The following is a 14,326-nucleotide window of genomic DNA, read 5'->3' as shown; positions in this document are numbered from 1 at the left end:
CCTGTTTCATATTCATTTTACATAGGTACAAATGACTGCACAAGTACCAAATGATAAAGCATCAGATCTACTTAAGTGTTAAATAAATAGCAAATAATCCCCACTTTATTTCCAAGTAAAATCAGTTTGATTGAGTAGAAGAAACTTCAGTATAGCCCATAGCTAATGCATGAATAGTAATACATAAAAACAAACAGCACTTGTATTAAACACAAAATACATACGTTTCTATAATATCTGAGGTGAATAATGTCTGGGACTGATATAATTTGTATAAATTATAAAACTCTACAAATATTTAATTTTTTTTTCTGCAGCAGTTAGAATATAGTATGGGTTACTAAAATCAATAGCTAATTGAATTATAACACCATGATTACATTACATGACAGCCATATACTTACTTGTCAGTCAGCTGTAACTTGTGTTAATAAGATTCACTGAGCTCATTATCTTTTGTAGACTGTTAATTTCTGAAAAAAGACCTGTGAACAGAAAAGATGTTGTCTTGTTAAGCAAATGCCAGATTGTTATTGAACACTCCACAGGAATAATGAAAAGAAGTAATTTCCACAAAGAACCTGAAATTATTTGGTTGACCTTTATGATTTCTACTTCCTAACATAGACAAAATTGAAAAAGGGAAATCTCTACTCCAAGTCATACTAAAAACCTTTCAGGCTTTTAATAGGTTGAGGAATAACTACTCCAGGAAACTGTCTATGCTGTATACAGACATTTCTTGATGAACGACGTCCACCTTGATAATCACAGAATCACAGAATGGGTAAGGTTGGAAGGGAATCACAGAATGGGTAAGGTGTCTCCTCCCTGCTTAAATAGGGCCATCCTAGAGCACATTGCACAGGATTGCATCCAGACAGCTCTTGAATATCTCCAGTGAGGAAGACTCCACAGCCTCTCTGGGCAATCTGTCACTCACACAGGGACAATAAGCCCATCTGAACTCATGCCCATCCAGCAATACAAATGAAGTGTTTTAAAAATAAAAGCTATATAAACCACACAGTTCAGATCTTTATTATGTAAGACCCCTTACAATAAACTTTCCTTTTCCTTTGCCACAACAGACAAGCAGCATCCATCACATTCACAAACTTATGTAGCGAATAACAAAAGTTGAAAAATCTCACAGTACGCCACTGAAGAACATCAGATGTGATTGAACATATGAACTACAGCGCATGGTACTGAGGAAACAAAGTGGTTCCTAAGACTCTGACCTTGGGAAAAAACTTCCAGCTCCAGCATCTGGCAATCATTTCAACACTGAGCCCCTGAAGGACACACCAGCTAAATGTGAGTTTCCCACTATCACGATGCACTTCAGAGCACTCCACACAGCACCTAGTCTTGTGACTAATTCTCACTGCTTCTGAGGAAGGAAATTAACTTATGGGGAGAGGGAAAAATACTATTTTCTTCACTTTTCTTCATTTTCTTACATGTGATGTAAAGTATATAGTTATTTCAAAATATGACAAATATTTTTTCAGGATAAATATAAGTCTATGAGTGTTTACTACATTCCTTTTAAATTCTTTTCAAGTATATCAGAAAGTCTCATCTTTAAGATTTTATTTTGAACATCAAAACCCCTATAGTGTGTCATTTGCACACACTTCCCAATCTTCATCTTGAAATTATTTAGGTCCCCAGCACTCTTTTTGAAAAGTTGCTGAAAATTGTGAATATGTTGTAATTATGAAATTTCTTAATTTTCAGGACCAATTTTATAATTTTTGGGTTTTGTTTGATTGTTTTGTTTTATTTAATTCATTTTTCTCTCTCTCAATATTAGAAATGGAATTTTTTCTTCTACTTTGTCTGCAAAAGTTTGACTTCTCAACTTTCTCCAGAAACATTTCGCCACATTTACCTTTTACTAGCTCACGAGGTGGTCAATCTCTGGTTTTTTGGGATGGTCCATCAGATTGCACCAAACACAAAGAGCAGGCCATCATTTTGGCCATGATCTTTCCTTCAAGCAGTGGGTGAAGCCTTCCCTGCAGCATTGCTTTAGTCACTTCTGCAATATTAACAGGCATTAGCCCCAGAATCTTTCTCTGTAGAACCTCTATTTTCTGATAGTTCCTTTTCAGTACAGCCCACTGAGGCCTACCCGAAACAGTTCTTTGTTACAGTTCTTACATTAAACCTATTCATCCTCAACTAAAGTGCTTAATTTTAATCTTCATCTTTATCTGCTTTGTTCTGGAGCAACCCAAAATGAAACAAAACACACTAAGTCTTATTGAGATCTAGTGACACCAAGTCAGCATACCCATTCACATTATTTTCCATTTATAGAAATTTTGTTACTTCTAAGACTAGTGTCTCATCCATAAATTCATAGAATGTTATCCACTGGTCTTCCCTAGTGAAGAATCACCTGCTGAGTTCAAGCACAGTTTTCCAGTGCCTGCTAACACCAGAAATAAGAATTACTGCAAAGCAATACAGCCCATTATGATACTTTCACCTAATTTCAAAGTCTGGGGTTTTTTTCCTCAGGATGTGCATTTGCATATACTGGTTTTGTTTCATTTCATGAATTATCATTCTGAACTCCATATGTCTTTCTGCAGAAAATAATTTTTCATACATTTCTGACTGTAAAAAGCTTATATAAAAGTTGCTCAGGGGAAGCTTCTGTCTGGAATGCTCTTACATGGCAATATCAGCGTTTAGCACCGGTAAATTTTCATCCTTCAATGTGCTTTCTAAAAGTGTTTTCTTTCCCAAACTAACCATAATCTTATCAAGGCCTCTATAAAATAATGGAATTGCAAAGCATACTCTTCAGCTTCAAATAATTCACAAATTCTATATTTTCATCTGTTATGTGTGTCTCTTGGCAAGAAACATCTGTCAGTATAAGAAGTGCAGTACCCTTCACACTGAAATATAATTTCAGAGTTACCTTCTCATGACTTAGTGGAAACTAAGAAAACATCAAGTGCCTCAGAACAAGAAGTTATTAGAAAAAGGGCTGAGTGTTTTCCTTCTGTTTGCACTTGGTACAAACAGAAATTCAAACACTGTTGATATGATAGATGTATGAGACAATGGTTGGGTCATTTCACAGAATCACAGAATGGGTCAGGTTGGAAGGGACCACAGTGGGTCATCTGGTCCAACCTCCCTGCTCAAGCAGGGCCATCCTAGAGCACACTGCACAGGATTGTGTCCTGGCAGTTCTTGAACATCTTCAGTGAGGGAGACTCCACAGCCTCTCTGGGCTATCTGTCCCAGTGCTTGGTCACACCAACAGTAAAGAAGTTCTTCATATTTAGGTGGATCTCCCTGTGTATCAGTTTCTGCCTATTGCCTCTTGTCTTTTCCATTTCAGCCAATGTTTCAGGAAAAAAACATGTTTTCACCTGGTATCAATGTGTTTAGTATTTGGCAAAGTTAAAAATTGGTTGAAAGCAGGCTCTGACTATAACAAAAAAATAGTATTAGCAATGATGTTATATACCTGATGTAACTAATTTAAAATGCCAGTCTGAAAATACAAAGGGTTACGTGAAGGAAAATGAAGAAAAATAATTTCAAATAAGTCAGCATTTCAAAAATATTCTTTAAAACTTCTTACCTTAACCTGCACACATCTCTCCTACTCAGCCTTCTGGAATAGCATGTGTAAGAAATATTTGTAAATCTAAGAAACAGTCCACATTTGTAAAAAGAAGGTTATACTAAATTAATTATATATTTAATTTTTAACACACTAAATTGAAACAATATCAAGTCAGAGTTTTCAGTGTCAAATAGACCATTCTTTCTCTTTTATATAATTATCCATTTTTAATTGACACTAAGAGTATTATTTGCCTTATATAACTATAAGACCTTGTATATATTTTTCTTTAGAGAGGCAAACCGGAAATTTAATACTTATTATTGCAGAAATAAATCAGCTTTGCTATATTTTCTTTACAAATTCTTGGGTGTTTTGGGGCTATTTAGTCAGGTCACTGTAACAATCCATCCCAAGTCAGGTCATCAAGTTGCCTGGCAACCATGTTCAGGTTGATAAAGGCAAACTACCTTCCCACTTTTTTTTTGCCTCCCCTTTAAAATCAATATGACAAGCTTGATATTGGTGATGTGAGATTAGCTGAGAAAATGCATGAAATTGCTCAAGATAGTCCATTTTGAAGGCTATGCCCAAGCACATCAGTCTAAAATAAAGTATTATTTAGAGAGATGTTATTTCATTTAGTACATGTGCTTAACTTCAGCATCTGCTTTTCTTTTTTTTTCCCATTGTTTTGGGGTTTTTTTGGTTTTTTTTATTTCTTTGGGTTTGGGGTGGGGTTTTTTTTGTTGTTTGGTTGTCTGGCTGGTTGGTTGGTTTGTTGGTTGTTTTTGTGGTTTGTTTTGTTAGGGTTTTTTGGGGGTGGCAGGGACTGTTTCATTCATAACAGAGCCTGGTATTTCATGATAATACCATTATGATGTTTTATCTTAAGTAGCAATTGTAGTGTCATTAGGAAGAGAAATTGATCATGGAGTGATCATGGGTTAAGGTAGCTTGCATGTACTATTACTTGCTTTCAAGAATTCAAGAAACTTTGTTTTCTGAATGCAGCAAAATTCAGTGGATGCTGTTTGTTCATGAATCCAAATGCTCTTTCAGCCATGGAGCTTTCTGCTTCTCCCAGTCAATTTGCAAGGGCTTGATCAGTGTGTTCTTTTAGTGCTGACGTCTTCATCCTCCCTTTAAGCTTCCCCAATCTCTGCACTGTTTTCCATAGTAGCACACAACATAGCACTCAAAGATGGTTAAAAACCCCACAAATTCTCTTATTAATTTTAAACTATTTATGTCTTCACTTGAAACAAATATTGCTCTTTAAGCATGCCAGTGTGCATTATTTTGGGTACCAACAGAGTCAGAAATAAATCAGGGTCTAGGCAGAAGTCCTTGCCCTAGTTCCAGTCCATCACAGTGTCAGCCATGTGCACCTAATCAAACAACTGGTATGGCCCTGACATGCAAGGGCATCTGGTCTTGCCTTTCTGTCTAATGAGACATGGCCTTAAATCTTTACCCCCAAACCAAGGTGGAGCTGTTTTAAATTGGTTTTCTATCAGAAAAATAGCAGGGAATAATGATGTCCATGAGTTGTACAAGTAAGGAAACTGAAGTGTGGCAGGAAAAGATTGCATAAGGATGGATTTATTACAAGAATTACAGGACACTGTAGAAAGGAAGAAGAAGGGTAATACAATTTTGATTTTAACAAAACTGAGTTATGATAGCTAGCCATTGGCTGAATTTCCCTGTGTTAAGCATGTAGGCTGTTTATGTCTGAGCTATGGACTGCTTGCCACTTGATTGCATGATTAGTTATCTTGGTCATTATATGTTTTTTCTGCTTTCTGGTCTGAGAAATGAGACTTGTAAGACAGGAGATGAACAGAAGACAAGGGATAAATAGTGAAGTCCTCATTTTCAATATACTGTTACTCAAGTCTGCAAGCAAAGATGGGTGTAGACACACTGCTAATATTTTGTGTGAGCAAAAAAACTGTTGTGAAAGCTTTTGCCACTTATCAAAGAGGCATAAATACAACACATATGAGAAATCATTTCTATTCCAAATCGGTATTCAGAAAGTTTTGCTAAGGATTTGAGAAGCTGAGCTGAACCCAAAGCTTTGGTATAGGTACTTTTGATGGAAAAGTATATTTGTTTATGCTCTGATAGTACCTATTCCTTCAGAGAGAAAAACAGCATGTTTTTCCAAATTCTGACAGAGTATAGCTGCCCATCCAGAAAAACTGATTTCTAGGCTATTTCATTTTGCAAACTGTGTGGAAAAAAGCCAGCCATCACTCACTGCCCCCTTCTCCAGACCCAGCCTCCAGGAGGTCCTTTTCAGGTCCTTCTGTAACCAGAGCTCCCAAGAGAAAGGCATTTGCTCTCACAATAGGACTCCCTTCTCAGAATCCTGTCTAATGGAACCTAAATTCTTCTGCTAGCACTGGTTGACAGTCAACAGAGTAAAAAATTAATCAGATAGAGAATTAATAAAATAAAGAGCCCTGGTTAGGACTAAAATTTCTATGTAACAAGAGCAGGAGATGGTCAGCATTATATTTGGATATTTCAGTTGCAGTATATGTATTTTTGTAGTAAGAGACAAAATCCTTGAACTAGATTTACAGTAAAGGACCATTATTATTATTTTATTTGTTCAAGCAAGAATAAACCATATTAGACACCAATTTTTGATGCAGAATTGCTCTGTGAATGTGTTCAAACTCAGAAAAATTTATGCTGTACAAAGTGCTTAATCTGGTGAGCTTAAGTGATTTAGCTAGAATTACCTCCTCATGTGAAAAGCACAGCTACAGAATATAAAATGCTGGTGAACTTTGAAGACCAGAAGCTTTTTTCACATCTCCACTCATGAGAAATCCTAAGGAAAATCTATCTAGACCCTAGGACAAAAAAAAGGAAAAAATAAAAAAGAACAAGGTGTTATGATCATATGTTTTTCTTTCTTGTCATGAATACATCTACTCACATTTTAACATTTGGAACTCATTCATGAGACAAATTGAGCACATCAAAGAATTTTCTGCAATTAATTTTTCATAAAAGAAAATTTAATTGAAACTTTCTAAACAACCACTCCTCCTTTTAGAAACTACACAAAAAAAGGAAATAATATATAAAGCTGCAACTAAAGAGGGGAGAATACTGCCAAACTAGTCTCAGGCAGTTGATATATAATGATTGGTGACTGAGATTGAAACCTTTTGTCAAAGATGATGGTGAAAACCATGGGTTATAATCTCAGCTTTTCCTTTGATCTTTCATTAAGGTGAAAGATTTTTTGAGAGTCTCACAATAATCACTGTGAGTGAGATCATTCAGTTTCTACTAAGTGCAGAAATACAGGTGATGGGTTTGGTTTTTTTAAAATGCCTAAAATACAAGTGCAAAAAATGAGGACCCATATTAGTGGTAAGATTACATCTGTGGAGTCACTCGGTTCTCGATAATGTAGCCAGTGAACTACTTACAGACACATTGAACTCACATTTTTGCAGAACATATTACCCTTTAAACATAATATCCAAGCCTCACATTGCAAAGAGAAGTTTTATCAGCCTTCCATTTTATTCTGCCTTGTGCTATGACCTCAAAATGCAGTGATATCAGTGGCATTTTATGGTAAATTAATAGGTATAGATAAAATCTTCTATAAATATTCATTACATCTCATTATTGCAAATTAATGAGCAAGATTCTGAAATTAAGGTTAGTCTAATTTGGAGATATGTATCACTTTTCCTACACATGAGACATAAATAAATTATTCTCTAAAGCAAAGTTCTACTTTACTCCAAGGATGGCCCACAAAGACTGACAGTATGTTCTAAGTGGGGTAATCTGGCTGACTGGGAAGCAAAGACAGAACTGCAGCTTGGCTTTAGGTATGATAAACAGCGTCCATAACATTAATTTTTAGTAGTTGGATCATTTCTTACATTCCTGTGTCTTGTACTCAAAATATTCTATGGTGGTATCGTGGCTGAATCCCTGCCCTTTACAGCAGTGGCTCAGAGGGCATGGCTGAGGTTGTGGCTGATATTGTTCACAGTAGTTAGCTTTGAGAAAGTAATTTATCTCACTTCTGGGGCAACTCAGTCAGCATTTATCAGGGGAGGCCACAGGTCACCAGCTTTTTGAAAGCACCTAGATTTCCCCATCTTGCCTGTGGGATGCAGCATCTTGTGCCTCACCCAGGCAGCCTCCACCTACATCTCTACATTTGCAGTGAGGTCAAGTGACTTGTTCTGATACTGTGAAAGAATTTGGAGATGATCAGGTTTCGAAATGAATGTTGGTGGTCTGAAAGGACAAAATTGACTCATAGTGGTATCTTTGCAGGACTACACAACTCTGAGATGCCTAGAGAGGTACAACACAAATACTGTGTGGATGCCAATGTCTGCACATGTGCTTAAGAGAGGGCCGTGCTAAGAGAAGATGGATCCAGACTCCTCTCAGAGGTGCTTATCGATAGAAGAATGGGCAAAGGACATAAGCTGCAACAAAACAAATCAAAAATAAATATTGGGAAAAAACCCTTCGGGACAATTGAGTAAAATAGTGGAACAAATTACCAAGAGAAATTGTGGAATAGAATCTTAGAATTATAGAATTAGTAAGACTGGAAAAGATCTCCAAGATCCTCTAGTCCACCCAACCTTTGATCAAACACCACCTTGTCAACCAAACCATAGCACTAAGTGTCACACTGAGAAGTTTTTTTGACCACGTCCAAGTATGGCAATATCACCACTTCCTTGAGTAGCCCTCTCCCAACCCTTTCAGTGGAGAAATTCTTCCTGATGTCCAACCTGAACCTCCTCTGGCACAGACTGAGGCTCTGGCCTGTCACTGGTTGCCTGGTAGAAGAGGCTGACACCCACCTGAATACAGCCTCCTTTCAGGCAGTTGTAGAGAGTTATAAGGTCTCCCCTGAGCTTCCTTTTTCACCAGGCTAAACAACCCCAGCTCCTCCAGCTCTGCCTTGCAGGACTTACTCTCCAGACCTTTCACCAGCTCTGTTGCCCTTTTCTGGATACACCCCAAGCCCCTCAATGTCTTCCTTGCAACGAAGGGACCAAATCTGGACACAGGACTAGAGTGCTGAGTACAAGGGGTCAGTCACTTCCCCAGTGCTGTTGGCCACACTATTGCTGATACAGGCCAGAATGCCACTGGCCTTCTTGGCCACCTGGGCACACACTGGCTCATGTTGAGCTGCTGTTGACCAGCATTCCCAGGTCCTTTTCCACCTAGCAGCTTTCCAGCCATTCTGCCCAAGCCTGTCATTGCAAGGGGTTGTTGTGAGCCAAGGGCAGGACCCAGCACTTGACTCATATCTTGAGTTGAACCTCACATCTTTGGCCTCAGCCCATCAATCCAGCCTGTTCAGATCCCTCTGCAGAGCCTTCCTACTCTCAAACAAATCAACAGTCAAAGATACTAAAACCTCTGGTGGAAAAATCCTGAGCAACATGAATAAAATTATCCCTGTTTGGAGCAGGATGTGGAACCAGATGTCATCCAGAAATCTCTTCCAACCTAAATTATTCCATGATGCTGTGACAGCTCACCTTTATTAATCAAAGGTGGGAGCAGTCCTCCAAAAGTGGGATGTCTTAAACTGATATCTTTGATTGAGAAACTTCTTAGCTATTTAGCATTCAACTCCAAACAAATAAAAACAAAAACAAAACAAAACAAAACAAAAAACGAAACAAAACAAAACAAAAAAAAACCAAAAAACCAAACCAAAACAAAACAAAACAAAAAAAAAAGAAAACAAAAAAAAAAGAAAACAAAAAAAAAAGAGGAATTTTGTGTATGGGAAGGAGAGACTTCTAATTTATGTAGAAATGCTGAAAACACTAGGCCAGTCTGAAAAAAAAAAATATTGCACCTTTCTTTAGAATGAAATCATAGTGCAGCTTTCACCTTAAAGGGCATTTGGACCCTCAACAGCAGTTGCACCATGGTCTCTAATTGCAAGGCTGCTGCAGGACCCCAAGACCAGGCAAAAGAACTCCCAGTATTTCAGAGTATCATCACTAAAATTAATAAATGTATGTTCTGCTCCTGAAGCAGAGTGCTTCAGTTTCAGGAAATTCAGCATTTAGGCTCACCATGCTCAGTGCTCCTTTGGGGCCCTGTGGAAGATACAAAACTGTTCTTCCCACTTCAGAGATAGCCATGGGCTAGCTCTTCTCTGTTAAACTTGTTTTGCCTTCTTCTCTGATTCTGTCACTCATTTGGCAGCGGCTTTTCTCCACTTCCTCTTTTCACCCACTGCTTTTGTGTGGACACATTAGTTTTCTGTAACCTCTGCAATCTCAGGGGAGAAAAACCACTTTTCTCCATTTTATAGACCCCCTACATATATTACTTTCAAAGCTCAGACAGAAATATTTCTCTTGCGATCTTGCTGAATACTATCTTTATTTCTTCTGTCTTTCCATTTTGAGTTTATACTATTATTTCATTCCAAAGTCTTCTCCCAATTAACATCTAAAAACATAAATAAAATTACCTTTCCCTCAAATTAATAAAACAAATTTACAGTATTGCAAGGACTCCTACACTTGATAAAATTATTATAAATATTTTCACTTGTTTATCTGAAATGTAAATATGTAAATACAGTTTGACTCACACTTTAGGAATGTGTTTTACCTTTGCCATGCTGTCAGAACGATGCAGGCTTTAAAAAATGAGATTCATATGAAAGTGTCCATTTAAACCCTGGAAACCAGATTCTGTGACCTCTGTTGATAGGGTTTTTGCCTGATTAATAAAAGAAAAAAAGACTAAAATATTTTGCTCATATTAATATCAGCACAAGAGGTACATCCATTCCACCCTCTGTTTTCAGTGGATGCACAGACAAACCTTTGTTAGATGGTACCCATCCTCCCTTCATACTGGCGATACAAATCATGTCTTTCTCATGAGAAAAAAGTCTTCTGTGTTCTTTCAAAAAAAAAAAAAATCTAATACATTCTGGAGGACTTTCTCCCCTTTTTATGGATACTGCTGGCCAAGAAAGAAATATAACATAGGACACAGAACAGTTTGAGTGTGTAAACTTGTGGTGCCATACAATACGTCTTAATATTGCAGGTTTAATACTAACTGTGCCCCAGTAATTTAATAATTCTGTGGGAAGACTTCTGGGTTATAGAGGATATTTGTCTTGTGATTTCTTTGTGGCAAATCAGAAATTACAGCAGCGCTCAAAGGAATAGAAATCTTAGATACTCATGACCTTCACTGAAACCCCTTTCCTCACTTGTCAGTTCTTTAAGGGGCAATTTAATTGTAGCTCTTTGGCGGTGACAAGGTAAGTGCTGGCATTTTGGCACTGTCATTCATTAACCTCATGCAATGTCAGCAGCACTGCCTCAGACATGTCACCATTTCCCCAGTGATGGCAAGCTGACTTTTAGGACATATGTTGTTTCAGAGATGCCTACTAGACAAGTCTGCATGCTCCACATTCTTTTGTATGGCAACACTTGTGTATTGTTTATGCAGTTAAATAGCTTCAAGACTAAAACCAACCTGTTTCAACCCAGGAAAATAAAAGCTACCATGTGTCATGAACAGAAAACTACCTGCATGATTTATCTTGCTCAGAAGTTAAAAATAAAAAAACAAAAAACAAGCCCCCAAAACAAAACGAGACAAAAAATAAAACCCAACCAACAGAAAAAAAGCGCAAACCCTTGAGCATAACCCACAAGGAAAAGAAACAATTATTATCATTATACCTGAAGGTTAAATAATGCTCTTTCTCATGTAAATTTCTTAAAGCACAATTAAATAAATAAAATGTCAGGTTGCAAGGCCCATAATGTACATTATAAATATTATTTTTTATTTTATATTTCATATTTCTGAATGTTTGTGAGAAACCAAACTACTAATACTAAATAGGCTGGGGAGAACTGATGCTAAGAATTATTTGCTGATAACAGCATTTGCCAACACCTAGAAAAATGGTATATATTTGCTTGCACCTTTCCTCTGTTCCTTTATTTGGGCCTCAGAGTGACCGGTGTTTCTGTGCAATTCCACCATATAAATGAATAGATTATTATTATTATATAATTATTATAATGTAAGATGCATTATTATATATTTTCTACATTACTAATAATAACAACAATAATTATAAAGAGCTTGGTTTTCACTTTGCAAATTCACAGAAGGAGAACTAAGGATCACTCAAAAAAGAAGTAGTTGTTATGCTAAATCATGGATGACTCAAGATGCAAACTCTTTGAATTTAGATTTGAAAACCCAGAAATTTAAATCATTTGGGTCTATTATTTAACTTTTAAAAAATCTAGATCCAGATTGAAGCTGGATGTCAGTGTTCTTATGTTTCCACCTTATGCAAAAATCTAGTCTGATTAGTCTAGAGCTTGAACCAGCATAACCAGCATCCAATTATGTCCAGTTCCTGAAGCCAGATAGGTGAGAAGTCAATATTTGGAGCTTGTTTCTTTGTGAAAAAGAGTTTAAAAATATTCTTTTCATTAACCAAAATGAAAGGATTTACCAGCATCACTAAAAAACCCCCCAAACAACAGATACCAGGGAGCAGCATAGTCATAAAAAAATGATGAAATTAAAATTACTAGGGATGTCTGAGGAGAAAGTTGAAAGACTTTCTACCAAAACAACATGCAAGTTTTTACAAGTATTGATCATACCAGTGTGAGTTTTATTATTTATTTAAATCAGCAGTTTCCAAAGAAAAAAGTATTTCAATGACTTATTCCTATCAGCTCTACTACTGACTTTAATAGAAACATGTAGGTGAAAGCAAGGGCATTGCTGAGAATGTATGAGAGTGGTGTGTAAGTGGAATGACTGAAACTGCAGGCAGATAAAGTGATAAATCAGTTGCAGTACAGTGCTGAGAGCCAAACCAGACATTCCATGCACTGTTACAGTGCACCTCTTAAGAATCTGTAATTGCTTCCAAACACTATACTGGATGCAATGGTACATATTATATAAGCAGTGTTTTGCAAGTAAAATTCTATCCATGTTAAAGAAATGTTAAATGCAGTATGGCATCAGTAAGAAAGCAGTAATGACTGTAGCAGGGACCTTTCCAGTCAAAGAGGTGGTGATAGGCGTAAAGAGAAAAATGAAAAGAGCACAACACATCCAATTAGACAGCTGGGATTCTGTCTTGGGAAAGCAATTCCATACTGATCCAGCAAGCAGGATGAGTCCTGTTTTCCAAGAGCAGCACTGTAGCCCAGCCCCACACTGAGAGCAGCGCTTTGCCAGGAGGGCCTGCTGCACATTCACTCCAGTCACACTAATTGATCCCATAGTCTTTGCTATAGCAGGTTAAGAGAATTTAGATTCTCTCTGGATTTTCCTCTCCCTTCCCCCAGGGCTGGCAATACAGATGACTGATTTCCTTTCGTCATACATAAAGATTTAGAGACACATCATTAATTGCTCTCCTGACAATTTCCAATTTGATGAACAAAAATTGAACCAAAGCAAAAGCAAGTGCAGGAATGACTGGATTGAAAGATTATGATGAATCTCTGAGCATTGTCACCTGTCTTCCCAGTTGTCCCAACACCTTTCAGGAGCTAAACTACTTCTCACATACTTAGCACAGTATTACATAATTATAAGATTTTCTATTCATAAATTAAAGTCATTTCTTTCACTGCACGAATAACTAAAACCAAATTCTCAGCAGAATGAATAAGTTACAAATGTAAGAAATTAATAGGTAAAGCTGATCCTACAGTGTCTTGATGCCTTTTCTTCTAAGTAAAATGTCACATTCTACTCTACCTTACACTTACACTGGTCTCCACTTCCATGCTATCCCACTTAAGGGGCTTCTCAGATGATCAGTCCTCAGCTAACAAAGCACCTGATGGCTTTTATCTTTCCTCTCTTGAATGGCAAAAATGTGATACTACTGGCCCTGGAGAGCCAAGCAGGTCAATGGGAGGGCATGTTTATTACTTTATACACATTTAGCCAAAAAGGTGAGAGAATCTGAATGTGATGATGTCATGCCTGGAAAAGCTGACAGGGTAGGAAAACAATAGACAGAAAGCCATGCTCCATCAGCTCCTCCCAGTCAGCTGTATCAACCTTGCTTTGCTTCTTTCCTGGGAAGATCTTGAAAAATTTAGCAAGCATTAATTAGTTATCCAGGCATGTCTTCAATAAAACAGAAATCTGTACTAACTCTAGGAGAAGCAGAAACAGGAAATAGATGTGAATTTTGTACCCTTCATTTCATCAGAATTAAGTGCTTGACTAGTCAGAGGAAGTGGTGAAATTTCTTTCCAGATTCCAGTGTGTGACTGCTCATATTTAGGTTGCCTAAAGATAGAGTTTCTATCCATTTGACCTGCTATAACGCATTTCTGAGGGGAGCTGACAGATGTGACATAAGACCTGCATAAATCTCATGTCTCTTGGAGCAGCCCATGTGATTTCAAAATGTACCAGACAGTTTAGCATAGGTGAGTAACCCAGATCCTTAAACTTACCTGTTCCTAACATGCTTTTCTATATGAGCTACAAGCAGCTGTAGACAAGGGGAATATAGTCAATATAGTCAATGGAGAGCAAAGGGGAATTCAACTCACCCTGTAGTACTGGCACACCTGAATTTATCTTTAGGCTCCAGTGACTGCAGTGATCAGATCTTTATGGAGACCTGGATGAAAACAT

General features: G+C 37.3%; 1 long non-coding RNA gene across 1 annotated transcript in view; it reads right to left on the bottom strand.

Moving 5' to 3' along the window:
- Positions 1-14,326, bottom strand: part of LOC108449311 — a 129,468-nt gene that overhangs the window by 19,354 nt on the left and 95,788 nt on the right. The window contains exon 4 of the long non-coding RNA XR_001865470.1: positions 405-485. This is a non-coding gene — a long non-coding RNA (uncharacterized LOC108449311). The remainder of the gene's footprint in view (positions 1-404; positions 486-14,326) is intronic.

This window comes from Corvus brachyrhynchos, unplaced genomic scaffold (genome assembly GCF_000691975.1).
Source record: "Corvus brachyrhynchos isolate BGI_N302 unplaced genomic scaffold, ASM69197v1 scaffold116, whole genome shotgun sequence".
NCBI classification, from domain to species: Eukaryota; Metazoa; Chordata; class Aves; order Passeriformes; family Corvidae; genus Corvus; species Corvus brachyrhynchos.
This window is presented reverse-complemented; position numbering and strand designations above follow the sequence as displayed.